The 12662-nt window shown below is 40.1% G+C and overlaps 1 long non-coding RNA gene across 1 annotated transcript; it reads left to right on the top strand.

The window, feature by feature from the left end:
• Positions 1-226: 226 nt before the first annotated feature.
• LOC102156891 lies at positions 227-9930 on the top strand. The gene is made up of 3 exons (XR_005374002.1): positions 227-326; positions 5209-5431; positions 9179-9930. It is a non-coding gene; the product is annotated as an uncharacterized LOC102156891 (long non-coding RNA).
• Positions 9931-12662: the final 2732 nt, after the last annotated feature.

Genomic DNA, 12662 nt, shown 5'->3' on the forward strand with positions numbered 1-12662 from the left:
AGCTTCCACCCAAGATAATGTCCAAGATTCTTATCTAAATCTTTCTCCGTTTTCTATCCACTCAGTAAAAATAATTCTTCTCTTTCCACAGATCCCTTTTGGCCCTTCACCCAGATCTCCCCTTTCACTCCTTATCTTCTCTTATACTTTTTATGCTAATTATAATCATTGTTAGGTCAGAACATAGCCAAACAGGTGCCATGACTCCCTGTCTTTCTGACTGCTGGACATGTCATCCACTAGGGAAACTCGTGGTAAATCCCTCAGGGAAGTGTGGATTTCATCTAATGAAATGAATCACCAACGCTGGAATTTCCAACTTATATGTGAGTTCCCAAATAAGACCACAATTTTTTTTTAAGGCACAGTACTCAGGGGAATTACCCATTATGCCAAAGATTGGAAAAATATTCCCATGTGTGAAGATTGCACAAATCGGAAAGCCTGTATACCAGCGACCTCCAATTTTGGTAATTGGTCACATGTTACTGATGATACAATATATGTCCGACATGGAATATGGATCCATCAAATCCTATTGTCATGAATAGTGACGGACTGTCACATTGCCCTAGATTTCTTAATGGGTGCGTAGTGTCATATCTATCATTGTTAACACCTTCTCTTCTGGGACCAATAAAATCACAGGGCAGAACAGGATGTGCAGTGCCATAGGAATAACCTGTCTAGCTTTCAGGTTGATTTTTTTTCAGGCTGATTTTCATGGCTTCCAGGAACAAATATATTGGTCTAGGTTGAGAAAATGCAGTTCCCCAGTATGAGGTAAATTTTTTTCATTCTTAACTTTTCTTTTTGTTTGTTTAATTTCATAATGGTCATAGCCCTGATCCTTTGTCTTCTATATGGAGACTTAACAGTTTTAATAGAGATGTTCTCACATGACATGAATGGTCAAGAAGATCTTATACTTCAGTTGAATATGAAGATGACTAGACCATGTGCAGCAGCAAAGCATGGGATCTCTTGTTTTCTCTGAATATGTCAACCCCTCGCAAGTGAGAAAAGGACCATCAGGGACTGTGAATGGAAGTCACAAATTGGCAATGGACTGACTACAGATAAACTTGGACTCTGTTGTGAAGTTATCAGCAACCCTCCAAGGATACCAGCAGATAATCTAGATTTTCCTACTAGTAGAAATTCATAACAGTACCTTGAGCAAGCATCCTAAAGAGGCAACCAATAATTCCTCTCATTATTTTCCTAGTCAGAGTATTATTTGTCCCTTAGACAGTCCTTGACTGTTCTATCTTGACAACAAACAACCACCATTAAAATAGCCCAACCTGTGACATGGGATGCCCTGAAGGAAGGGTGTACAAGAAATTTTACACTGGGGAGCTGAGAAGTGGCACCATACTCCCATGATACAGGGGAGAGGGCCTGAAAAGATGAGGCATTAAGAAAAAAGACGATTTGGAATTGGGGTGAGTGGTGGAAGGAGAGGGAGGGAGAGCAAGAGATGGATGATAAGAAGGTCAAACACCATTTTTGCTATTTAGGTTCCTAGTGTGGATGAGACAGAGAAGCGATCTGGTCAGTCCCAAATTTTCCAGACTGTGTATGTAGAACACAATATTTACCAGAGCTGTTTGAAATTTGGTGACAACTGCAAGTCCAGAGTCCTAATACACTTAGGATGTATCATGCTCTGTACTCAGTTAGCTACTTAAGACCCCACAGGATACTTGACAGATTGTAAGTGAAACTCCACTTTTTGGGACAACATTCCTAAAGTTCAAAGAGATCTGTTATCTCCTTGGGGATGTGGGCCAAGGAATTCTGTATCTTGCGATAACAAAGGACATACTATACAAATGATTCAATTGAAGATTCCGTGGAGATTCATTCAGTTAGTTGATTCAAGATTAATTATTCAAGGGGTACCTGGATGGCTTTGTCAGTTAAGTGTTTATTGATTTTTACTCAGGTCATGATCTACGGGTCTTGAAATCCAGTCCTATGTCGGACTCCGTATTGGCTATGGCAGCTGCTAAGATGTTCTCTTTTTCCTTCTGCCCTTCCTCTTTTCCTTCTCTCTCTTCCTGTCTTAAACATAATAAAATGAATTATTATCCTAGTTTACTCAGTATGGCATAATTAAGAGCAACAGAACAAGGCATCTTATTTTTGTTTCATGTGTGTATATTTTAATTTTATGACGATTCATTAGTTTATAACCACACTAGTAAAATTTAATTTCCAACTCATATTTGATCTCATTCCATGATAGATATTTTGCAGCCACCATTTGAGTATTAGTTGGTTGTTAAATCTTAGCAAAAATTGAGGCCATTACTTTCTAGTGAATATAATTTATTATTTAGAATAACTCAGAATACTTGAACAAGTAGTATAAACTGTATCCCTATATCCCTATTCCCTGGCACAGATTTGCCACAATTATTAAAACTTGCATCATTGTGGAACATTTGTCATGAAGAAGAAATCAGTGGAGTGATTTTGTTTTTCATTGAAGCCTACCATTTCTATGAAGGTCAGCTCTGTATTGTGCCAATAGTGCAGGGTTTGACAAATGAATATCATTCATGCACCATGTGCATTGTAGTTTCACTGCCTTAATTCCCATTATTCAACTATTCATGCTGTTGCACTTTCTGTAGAAATCTTAGCAACCATTTAGCTTTTGTCATCCATATAGATCTTTTTTCAGAAATGGAGCCATAAAAAGTGTTGTTGTTTTTGAAGTCCCTACATTTTTCAATTTTATCTATTATTTAACATTCATCCATGTCTTTTTGTGGCTTAATAGGTCAAATATTTTTATATTAATATTTTTAGAGGGATAGACTGCAATGTATGGGGAAAGCAGAGGAAGAGAGAGAGAGGATCTTAAGCAGGCTCCAGGCACAGCACATGGCTGTCACGAAGCCTGATCTCATGAACCAGAGGTCATGAACCTGAGGCATAATCAAGAGTCAGAAGCTTAACACACTGAAACACATAGGCTCTCTAGGAGCTTAATTGCTTTTTATTACAGAATAGTATTTCTTTGTATGGTTTAAATTGAAGTTTCTTTTTCATTCCTTTAAGAGTGACTGCTTAGCTGTCTCTAGTTTCAGTAATCCTAAATAAAGCTGAATTTATTTGCAAAACATACTGGAATACCTTGGGGGAAAGCCAGTTTCAGGGGATCCCTGGGTGGCTCAGCAGTTTGGCTCCTGCCTTTGGCCCAGGGCATGAACCTGGAGTCCCGGGATCAAGTCCCACATCAGGCCCCCAGAATGGAGCCTGCTTCTCCCTCCTCCTGTGTCTCTGCCTCTTTCTCCCTCCCTGGGAGTCTTTCATAAATATAAATAAATAAATATTTTTTTAAAAAAAAATGAAAGAAAGCCAGTTTCATAGGCTAACCTCCTGAATCAGTTTGGATTAGGTCCATTAAAAATCTAATTTTCAAAGGGATGTAAGATTGTGGAGTATAATTCCTGTCAGCTTGTCCCCTAAATTTACCTACATAACTTTCAAGCCATCCCAAACAACATTGAATTCAAGCTGAGATATAAGCAAGAACGGCTGTCTCTGCAAATAAAAAGTTGAAAACATGCATGGTGGAGTATGGAGAAATAAAACATAAGTGATATATGGGAGAATAATGGGCAGGTTGGGGGTGGGTTCATGTGTTAGCCAGCTGCAGGATAGTTAAAGAACACTGAAGTTCAAAATATGGTACTTTAGAAATCTGCTCCTCAATAGACTTCCCTGGCTGAAAGAGCTCATTGGTAAAAAGGAAAGGAACCACAGGTAATTGAGTGGGGTCTCAATTTCCTGGAGGCCAGAAGGACTGGGTGCCTGAGCCAACAGAGTTCCCATGTATTGGTTCAGGGCAATTGGTTTAGATCAGCAAGAGTTGGAGCATGCTTAGCTTGTGGTGCCGTCAACCAGGTTCCCAGGCTGGGCCTGAACTGCAGTCCATGTTGGGTCCATACAAGGGACTGGAACACAGCCTACATCTTCCTCTTAGGCAGAGCAGGTATCCATTGGGCTGATTGAATGTTCACTTACGGTGCCCAGCAAGCACAGAAAGGGACAAAACTTCCCTTCATCCAGGAAGAGGAGGTGAGAAGAGTGGCTAAGACTCTGAGGAAACCTAAACATTGCTCATTTCAGTGTCCCCCCCGCCAGATACCCTAGGGGACAATTGGGGTAGGCAGGCACCATCGGAGACTGCAGGTTTGTTAATCACCACATCACACATCTCCAGGCCTGGAGATGGAGGTGTGGCCTTCTTTCCACTCAGACCGAAAAAAGGCATAAGGGGTTTTAAGGAACAAACAGCTTATAATGTGCCTGGCCTCCTGACAAGGTTAGGGCAACACCACCCAGGCAGAGACCCTTGAGAATCTGTGCAGCAGGACCTTCCTTGGGGCATCATTTGGAAGAACAGGTGACCAGAACATTTCCTGATGGAAATAACAGAAAACTCCAGCCAGGGGGAACATTGCATAGCAACTCAAGGTTTTCCATTCTTGATTCGTTTGTTTATTGTTTGTTTGTTTGTTTGTTTGTTTGTTTTTTCAAGATAAAATTGTCCTTTATTTTTTAGTTTATTACAATCTCACCTATTTTCTTGTTTTATCAACTCTTCTTTTTAAAACTTTAATGACATATTTTAATATCACCTGAGAAATAAGCAGAGCATACGAGCAGGCATTTTTTGGAAGAGGACGATATGTGGTCAAAAGGCATGTGAAACAATGTCCTCCCTCACTTGTAAACAGTAAAATAAAAATCAAAACCACCATGAGGGCAGCGCCTGTGGCTCAGCAGTTTAGCACTGCCTTCAGCTCAGGGTGTGTGATTCTGGAGACTCAGGATACAGTCTCATGTTGGGCTCCCTCTGTGGAGCCTCCTTCTCCCTCTGCCTGTGTCTGTGCTCTCCCGATCTCTCTTGTGTCTCTCATAAACAAACAAAAACAAACAAATGATAATAAATAAATAAATAAATAAATAAATAAATAAATAAATAAATAAAATCTTAAAAAAAAAAAACACAATGAGGCACCAAATCACACTGGTGAGAATGGCTAAATTTACAGCTAACGATGACAAGGATGACACTGATGGGAATGAAACTTGAAACAGCCACTCTGGAAAATAGTTTGGAGGGTCCTACAAAAGCTTCTGATACAAAGTAATTGCTCTGAAATACCTCCCTTGTCTCCCCAGATACACCCCCGTCTAGACAGCAGAAGTTGGTTGCTGTGCAGCTGCATTCACTATGAAAGGACTATGATGTCACACATTGCCAAGGTGACAAGAAATATACCTGTGCCTCTCTTTCCAAATGACACCCTTGAGCTTAGTAGATCAAAGTTGATATTGAGGGAGTTCTCCGCTCTCTACCTAACTTATTTGAAAATAGGCAAACTCAATTGTTACTGCTGTGAAGGTATGTTCATAAAGATCTTCTGAATGCTCTTTGTTACTAACTGGATACTTAACTGTTTCTCAAACTTTTTTTCTCATTGTTTGAAGTTTCCTCTCCCTGTATTGTCATGGGGACTTTACCTATGTGTTTTCATTTGTTCTAGTCCCTCATTTCTATTTTTGATTATTCTACCAAACTAGTTGCCTTGAAAATTTGGCCTCCATTTAAAAAAAAATGTCTTACTCACTATTATATCTTGCATCCCTCATTTGTCACTACAAAGATCCTCACAGGGGGAAATATGGTTATGTTTATTTTCAGGATTTGTTAGTGTCCAAATTTATATATTCAATTTATTCATTTTAATAATTCAGTGTGAATCCAGAAAGGTTGATATGGAGGATATTTGTCATTGTTTTATCAATGGTTCACAATGTCTTCCTTACTGTTTCTCCCAAATTGGGGATCAAATTCTGTATTTGCAGGGACATGTTGCTACCTTCATCTGAATGGTTGCCCAAAAGTCACTCTGTGAATATGTGTGTCTATGTTTCAATGTATGTCCTCTAATACACATTTCCTTTTACACTTTGGGCATTATCCAAAATAAGACTTTATAGAGATATCAATTTTATCCTAACCCTAATCAAATAATTCCTCCCCTCTTCAGGTGTAAGCATGGTGAGAGTATAGTGATAGTTTTCTCGATTATGCTGCAAATAGTCAGTCTTTCTATTTGCACTGAAGATTGGATAATTGGTTAATAAATTAATGATTAAGAGATAAACATGTAAACATTTATTAGTCATACTAAAAAATAGGTGATGTACACATATGAGTAGAGAAAGGACATCTTACAGAAGTGGAGAATGGCAAGTATTTACATTTGGAAGGCCAGTAGAAAACAGGAGAGTTCATTAGAGTGGTTTTTATGTAAAGTATTACGCAGTTCTCCTGAACTGCCCTCCAGAACTCTGTCCAAAGCTAAGCTATGGTTTATTCTAGGACATGTCAAGGTCTCAGGCACAGTTTTGAAGCACGTATATGTGAGTGAGGAATAAATAATGCATAATGACATTGTTTCATAGGTTTTAAAACACAGGACTTGATACTAGTGAGTCTACTTTCCTGCAACTACTATTCATCACATTTGATGTGCTGATCATGACTCAAGAATTGGAACGTTCTACAGGATAGTCATGTATATTTTGATCAAGGGTCCCAAGAGTATATTTGGGGAGGTAGCAAACAATTTCCCTTTCTTTATTTTTTGAGACCTTAATTCTGTCAATAATACATTGTTTTAAGGTAAAATACTTGTATTTAGGCAAAGCCACTTTGCGTAAAAGACAATAGTCTGGGAAGTCATATTCTTAGATTTTAATCCAGCTCTGGAAGTTGTGAAATGTGAGATCTCAGACATGATATTTAGCTTCTACTTAGACTTCGTGATCACTATCCATACATTTATTCATTCAATGCTCATCAAACACATATGTAATGTTTTGTTGACTCCATCCTCCTCAGGTGGATAAATAGAGGCACAGTAATGAGTTTCATGAACTCTGAATTCAGGAGCTAGGATATGAATCCAAGCTTGTAGTGTGAAATCTCATACTTTTATTATTGAATTACATTGCAGTGATTACTCAGTCATAGGATTATTGGTTACTGTGTAAAGGAGCTTTAGCTTCTGTGTGTATATCAGGAACAACCTGTGCCAAGGGAAATCCCAAAATTTTCACCATTATGAGGTCATTTCAGTAGTTATATAGCTCAGGGAAGCTCTTGAGCTGTAGTGGGAGAGATCTTTCCATAGTCACTAATAGGAACGTGCACAGAAGCCTGGTCAGTCCTAAGTCACAGATCTGGTCAGTTCAAAGCATTATTATGGTCCGTTTAAAGCTATGATAGTGTCAATTCAAGCCATGGTTTGGTTTGCAGATTCTGAGGGTTTGGAGGCACCATTAGAAACCCTGGTCAGGAAGAGAAGTCTGTCATTGTTGAGCTGTCCCTCAGCACATGACCTCAATCTGCTCAGAATTGAGGAGTTTCTTTCATGATGGCTTTGTCTGTATGGTGAGGCTAGTAATGCTGAAATCCTGTAAGCCTACTCCTGGGACAATGAAAGATAGACAAAAGGGCCAGTTTATGGTTAGCTTGCTATCATCACACCTTTGCCATTCACTTGTACAGGTGAGATACAATGCTGATCAATGCCTGGCCAATCAGTGTCATGGCACGGTCTGACTTCAGGATGTGGCCCAAAAATACTAAGAATTGGAATCAGAATGGCGAGTGCCTGGATGGCTCATTGATGAAGAATGCGACTCTTGATCTAGAGTCATGTGCCCTTGTCTATGTTGGGCATGGTGCCTTATTAAGAAAAAAAACAGTATCGGACACATATGGTAATATGTCTGAAAATACATTCAACCTGAGACCTAAAACATGCCTGAATGACATGAATTAACAATAACTGTTCATCATGGCTGGTTAGTTTAAGGGAAGCTGCGTCTTGGCAGAGCCCTCATGGGACAGTATGCTTGGAAGCTCCCGGGTTCTGAATCACCTTGTGAGCAGTCCACTTGTAATTGGGGCTAGTCCCCTGGTGTCCAGGAAGGCTCCACTTGAGACAACTGGCAGTATGAATGCTTGAGGAGGTTGACCACATTTTGGGTTCCCATTGCCATTCCAGAGCTTGACTTGGGGACAACTGCTTTGTGTTTTTGGTCAGGGATTGAAACCAGGATTGGATGATTTAGATAGGATTTGTACTTTACTATTCGCTCAGGCCATCTCCATGTTATGAAATGTCATGCACAGAGAACTTAGGGCAGGAGGATTTGAGAAAGAGACTGAGGCAGCCCTTGGTTCAGGCGTGCAGAGCATGATCTTTGGGACCTTAGGCAATTCACAGACCTCTCTCCACTGCGATCCAACTCACGTCATGTCTCAGTCCCCTTATTCATCAGTTATGTAACTCTTGGCATAATCAACATCATGTCTTGTGCTCTCAAAGACTGTGTTGTTCTGTCTTTCTATATTGTCTCACCTAAAGAAAGGTATGTCCCCACATAGTGTCTGCTAGCTATTTTCTTGTTTTCTGACATTAAGTGCATTTGATATCATCTAATCTCTTCATGATTTTCAAACATATAATACAGTGTTGCTTATCACAGGCCCTTGTCTGCAGATGGAATTTCAGAACACATTGAATTTGTATCACTGAAACTTTGGACCCTACCTGCAACATTTCCCCCTTTGTCCCTCCTTCAGGCTCCTACTCTTTTCTCTTATGCCGTGTATTGGCTTTCCTAGGTTAGGAACATAAGTATCATTCAGTATTTGTCTCACACTACCTGCTTATTCCTCTTAATATAAGGGCCTCCAGGCCCATCCATGTTATCATTATTATTGTGATTTCCTTCCTTTTAAAGTGGGATAATATTTACCACTTTAGTGGGAAAGTGTGATAAGAAATAATATTTCCTTGTGGAGATAGACTAATTTTTTTATCCTTTTGTTCATCAATGGAAGTGAAATCCTTTCTTTTTTTCTTGGGTGTTGTGAATGATGTTGCAGATCATGTGCAGATAACTCTGTGACAGTCAGATTTCAACTCTTTGAGACATATTTGCCAAAACTCAGATTACTAGATTATATAACAGATCTTTTTAAATATTAGAGGGGGGACTCCATGTTTTTTCATCGTGGCTTTATCTGTTTATTTTTTTATTATTATTATTTTTTACTTTATCTGTTTAGACTCTCAGTTGGATACTTTAAGAATATGGCTTCTCTGAAGATTTTCTGCACCCCACTGTGACTCAGGTTTCTCTGCAAGGCAAATGACCAGTATTGGAATCAAATTTTGAATTTTGATAATCTTATCACTCTTTTTGGATGGTCTTCTCACATAAAGATATCAACAGCTCTTACTATGGTCATCCATTTCCCAGGATCTAGAGTTAAAAACCAAAACCCAAAACTATTTATGAAACCAGCTGGATACATCTGAACTGAGAAGTAAGCAAAAATATTTCAAGTTTTCAGAAACAGAAAAATTCACCCATAAAAGACATCAATGGAAGATACAATGAAAATTCATTCATTAAATTGACTCAAGAAATATTGTCATTGGGGCATCTAGGTGTTTATGTCAGTTAAATTTCCTCCTCCTGGTTTTCACCTCTGGTCATGATCTCAAGGTCATCATATTAACCCATATTCAGCATGGAGCCTGCTTGGTATTCTCTCTTCCTTTCCCTCTGCCCCTCTCCTCCTTACACTTTCTCTTTTGCTTTCTTTACAGAAAAAAAGAACCATTATGCAATTTTGCTCAGGGTGCTATTATAAAGACAAATATACCAAGCCATATTCTTTATATTTTTTGTTTGAAAATCTTAATTTAAATGGTCAGTCATTAGTTTATACCCAAAATAGTAAAGAACTCTATGTTGGTCAGACATAATGGTAGGTGTTGTGAAGCTAACATTTGCATACTTAATCCGTGTTAAATGTTTGCAAATAAACCTCTTATTGTATTTTAATAAATAGACCGTGTTACTGACATTGCGGTTAGGGTGATGTCATAATGCAGCATATAATATTAAAATAACCCTATCACCCTATGCCTTGGCACATAATCTCCACAATTATTCACACCTACACCTGTGTGGAGCATTTATCACATTTAACAAACTGGTGTAAAGATATTATCAACATTGACCACTCATATTAAGGACTGCTCTGCATTAGGGAATGTTTTGACACATGCATAGTAGTATGTAACTCAGGATCCTGGGAACATGACCTGAGCCAAAGGTAGTTGCTGATCCAAAGGAGCCACCCTCCTGACCACATATTACTGATTTTAATTCAGGTGAAGATGACCCACTAGGTTACATTAGTTTTAGGTGTACCTCCTGTAATTGTCACTTATGTTTATTGAAAATGCACTCACCCCAAACATAGATACCATGTGTCCCCATAGAGCACTATTACCATTCCACTGATCATATTCCTTTCACCCTCTCTCTTTTTTAATGGACGTGGAAGTCTGTCCCCTGTACTCTTCTTCACAACTATGACTATTTGTAAATTATATAAATTCAGTTTTTAAATCTCTCACATACTGGATGATTTTGTAACAATAGATTAGAGAATAAATACAATAGACTAATAGACTAAATAGAACAGAAAAAAATTTCCCTATGGGGCATTCGATACTGGGACTCCAGGATCACACCCTGAATCAAAGATAGATGCTCAACTGCTGAGCAACCCCGGCATCCCTTGCTCTTTTTTTTTTTTTTTAGTTTTATAAAGCTTATTTCTGACACTACACTACAGGTAAGTACCGTGCTACTAGTTCAACACAGCAGCCCATTTTATCTTTCTTGTCTGGGACCTCAGTTGTCCAGTTTTTTTTTTTTTTAGTTGTCCAGTTTTGTACTGCACTCACTGATGTGCTACCAGAATGGAAAGTCTACCAACTGCTCTCACAGTCATCAATTGCACCTGATGTGGACTTTGTGAGGTCCACAAAGTGTGTTTTGTGTGTGACAATCCGTGTGTTTCCCATTCTGCACACAAGGAAACTTAGGTCCATGAAATGGAGTAAGGACTGACATATCTGAGGTTACAGAGCCAGGGAGGACACAAAAGCAGAAGGAAAAACACACAAGGAGCTCAGATGCGACCACCAGCATGATGCATTTGGAGAATTGCATGTTGTTGTGGAAAGACTTGAATATTGGGGTATGGGGTACTGGGGTGGTCTAGGGAGATGTGGAGCCCAGTAAGAAAGGCAGCACCACGTGGTGGTTAAGATCACAGTCTCTGGTCAGACATACACATAACTGAACCTCATCCCTGCTACTTCCTCACTGTGTAACCTTCATCTTGACCCTTATAATTCCTGGCCTTTTTGCTTGTATATAAATGGGGATAACAATGATCACACTAACCTGTTGTGAGGATGAGATGGACACCAAGTTACTTGGTGTCATTCCCAAAATTTAGAAAATGCTCCAGAAATAGGAGCCTCTAGAATGTGGACCCCCCAATTCTGAATGGCCTAGCACAACCATTGAGTTGAGGCTGTGCTGGGTCACCTGACTACATCTGCTCCAATAAACTGCAGCCAGAGGGCAGAGGTTACTTGCTTCTATGGTCATTGCTGTTCCCAAGACTGATGGAGGGAGTCTCCCTGGAATGAGTCCATAGCTCCTGGTGTCTCCCTACGGAGGCCAAGAGAGCACATGAGAAAAATATTTCTTTCCAGGGATCCGTTTGAGCCCCATATGTCCTTGATGATTGGTCTTGGACACTCTACCACATCCACTCTCTCCACGCTGGATTATATGCAAGGGCATTCTTGTGAATTATGTGAAAGAAAAAGAACAGAGGCTTTGTTTATAAAACACGCAGAAGACAGACGAGGGTTACAGGAGGAAAACAAGGGGGAAGCAGAAGAACCGTAGGTGTCAGGGGGAATCCACCTGTTCCAGGTTTGCAGAGAAATGGGCCCAGAGCCTCCTTCTCAAGTTACATTAGATCCATGGGTTCTCACACTCGCCAAACCTGGGGCAAAACCTCAGGGAAGGCAGTGTGAGTGGAATGCTGTGTGTCTGACCATATGTGGTGGGAGGAGTGGGTCTATTGTAGCAGCACCCTGGGATCCCCAAGCAGAGTTCCCAGGGCTAGGCTGGATTTTGGGCATCTCCCCAGATATTCCATCGAGGACCTGGTGAGCAACATACACCTGAACCTGAGGAAGAAGGCCAAGGGATGGGGCACAGAGGAAGGAGACTTTCTCTATATGAGGTCAAGCAAGGCAGAAGTTAAGACAGGCTCATGTCCTCCTTACAATGATGCAAGGACAAGAATGTTTTCCCTCCTGATTTCAGGCCAGGATGGTCTCCAGTGACAACCAGGATATGATGCTCTGACTGGTTCCCATGGCAGTGAGGATGAACATGGCAGGATAGGCCAGGTTGGAAATACAGAAGCATCGCTCTTCAGGCTCTGTGGTGGAATTCACACTGCAAAGGGTGGACTTCTATCTGGCTCATTTGCCTCCCCCTCCTCCCTGTCCCTCAGAGGCTTGGTTCTCCAATATTCTGAAGAAATGCAGACATGGGAGATGAGTGGTGCTAGAAGCATGAGTGGGGTACAAGCTGCAGAAACCTGGGCAACAGCTATCTTTCAAGCAACCTGCCCTTTCCTTATTTAATTTCATAATATA

This window comes from Canis lupus, chromosome 19 (genome assembly GCF_011100685.1).
Source record: "Canis lupus familiaris isolate Mischka breed German Shepherd chromosome 19, alternate assembly UU_Cfam_GSD_1.0, whole genome shotgun sequence".
In the NCBI taxonomy this organism is placed as follows: domain Eukaryota; kingdom Metazoa; phylum Chordata; class Mammalia; order Carnivora; family Canidae; genus Canis; species Canis lupus.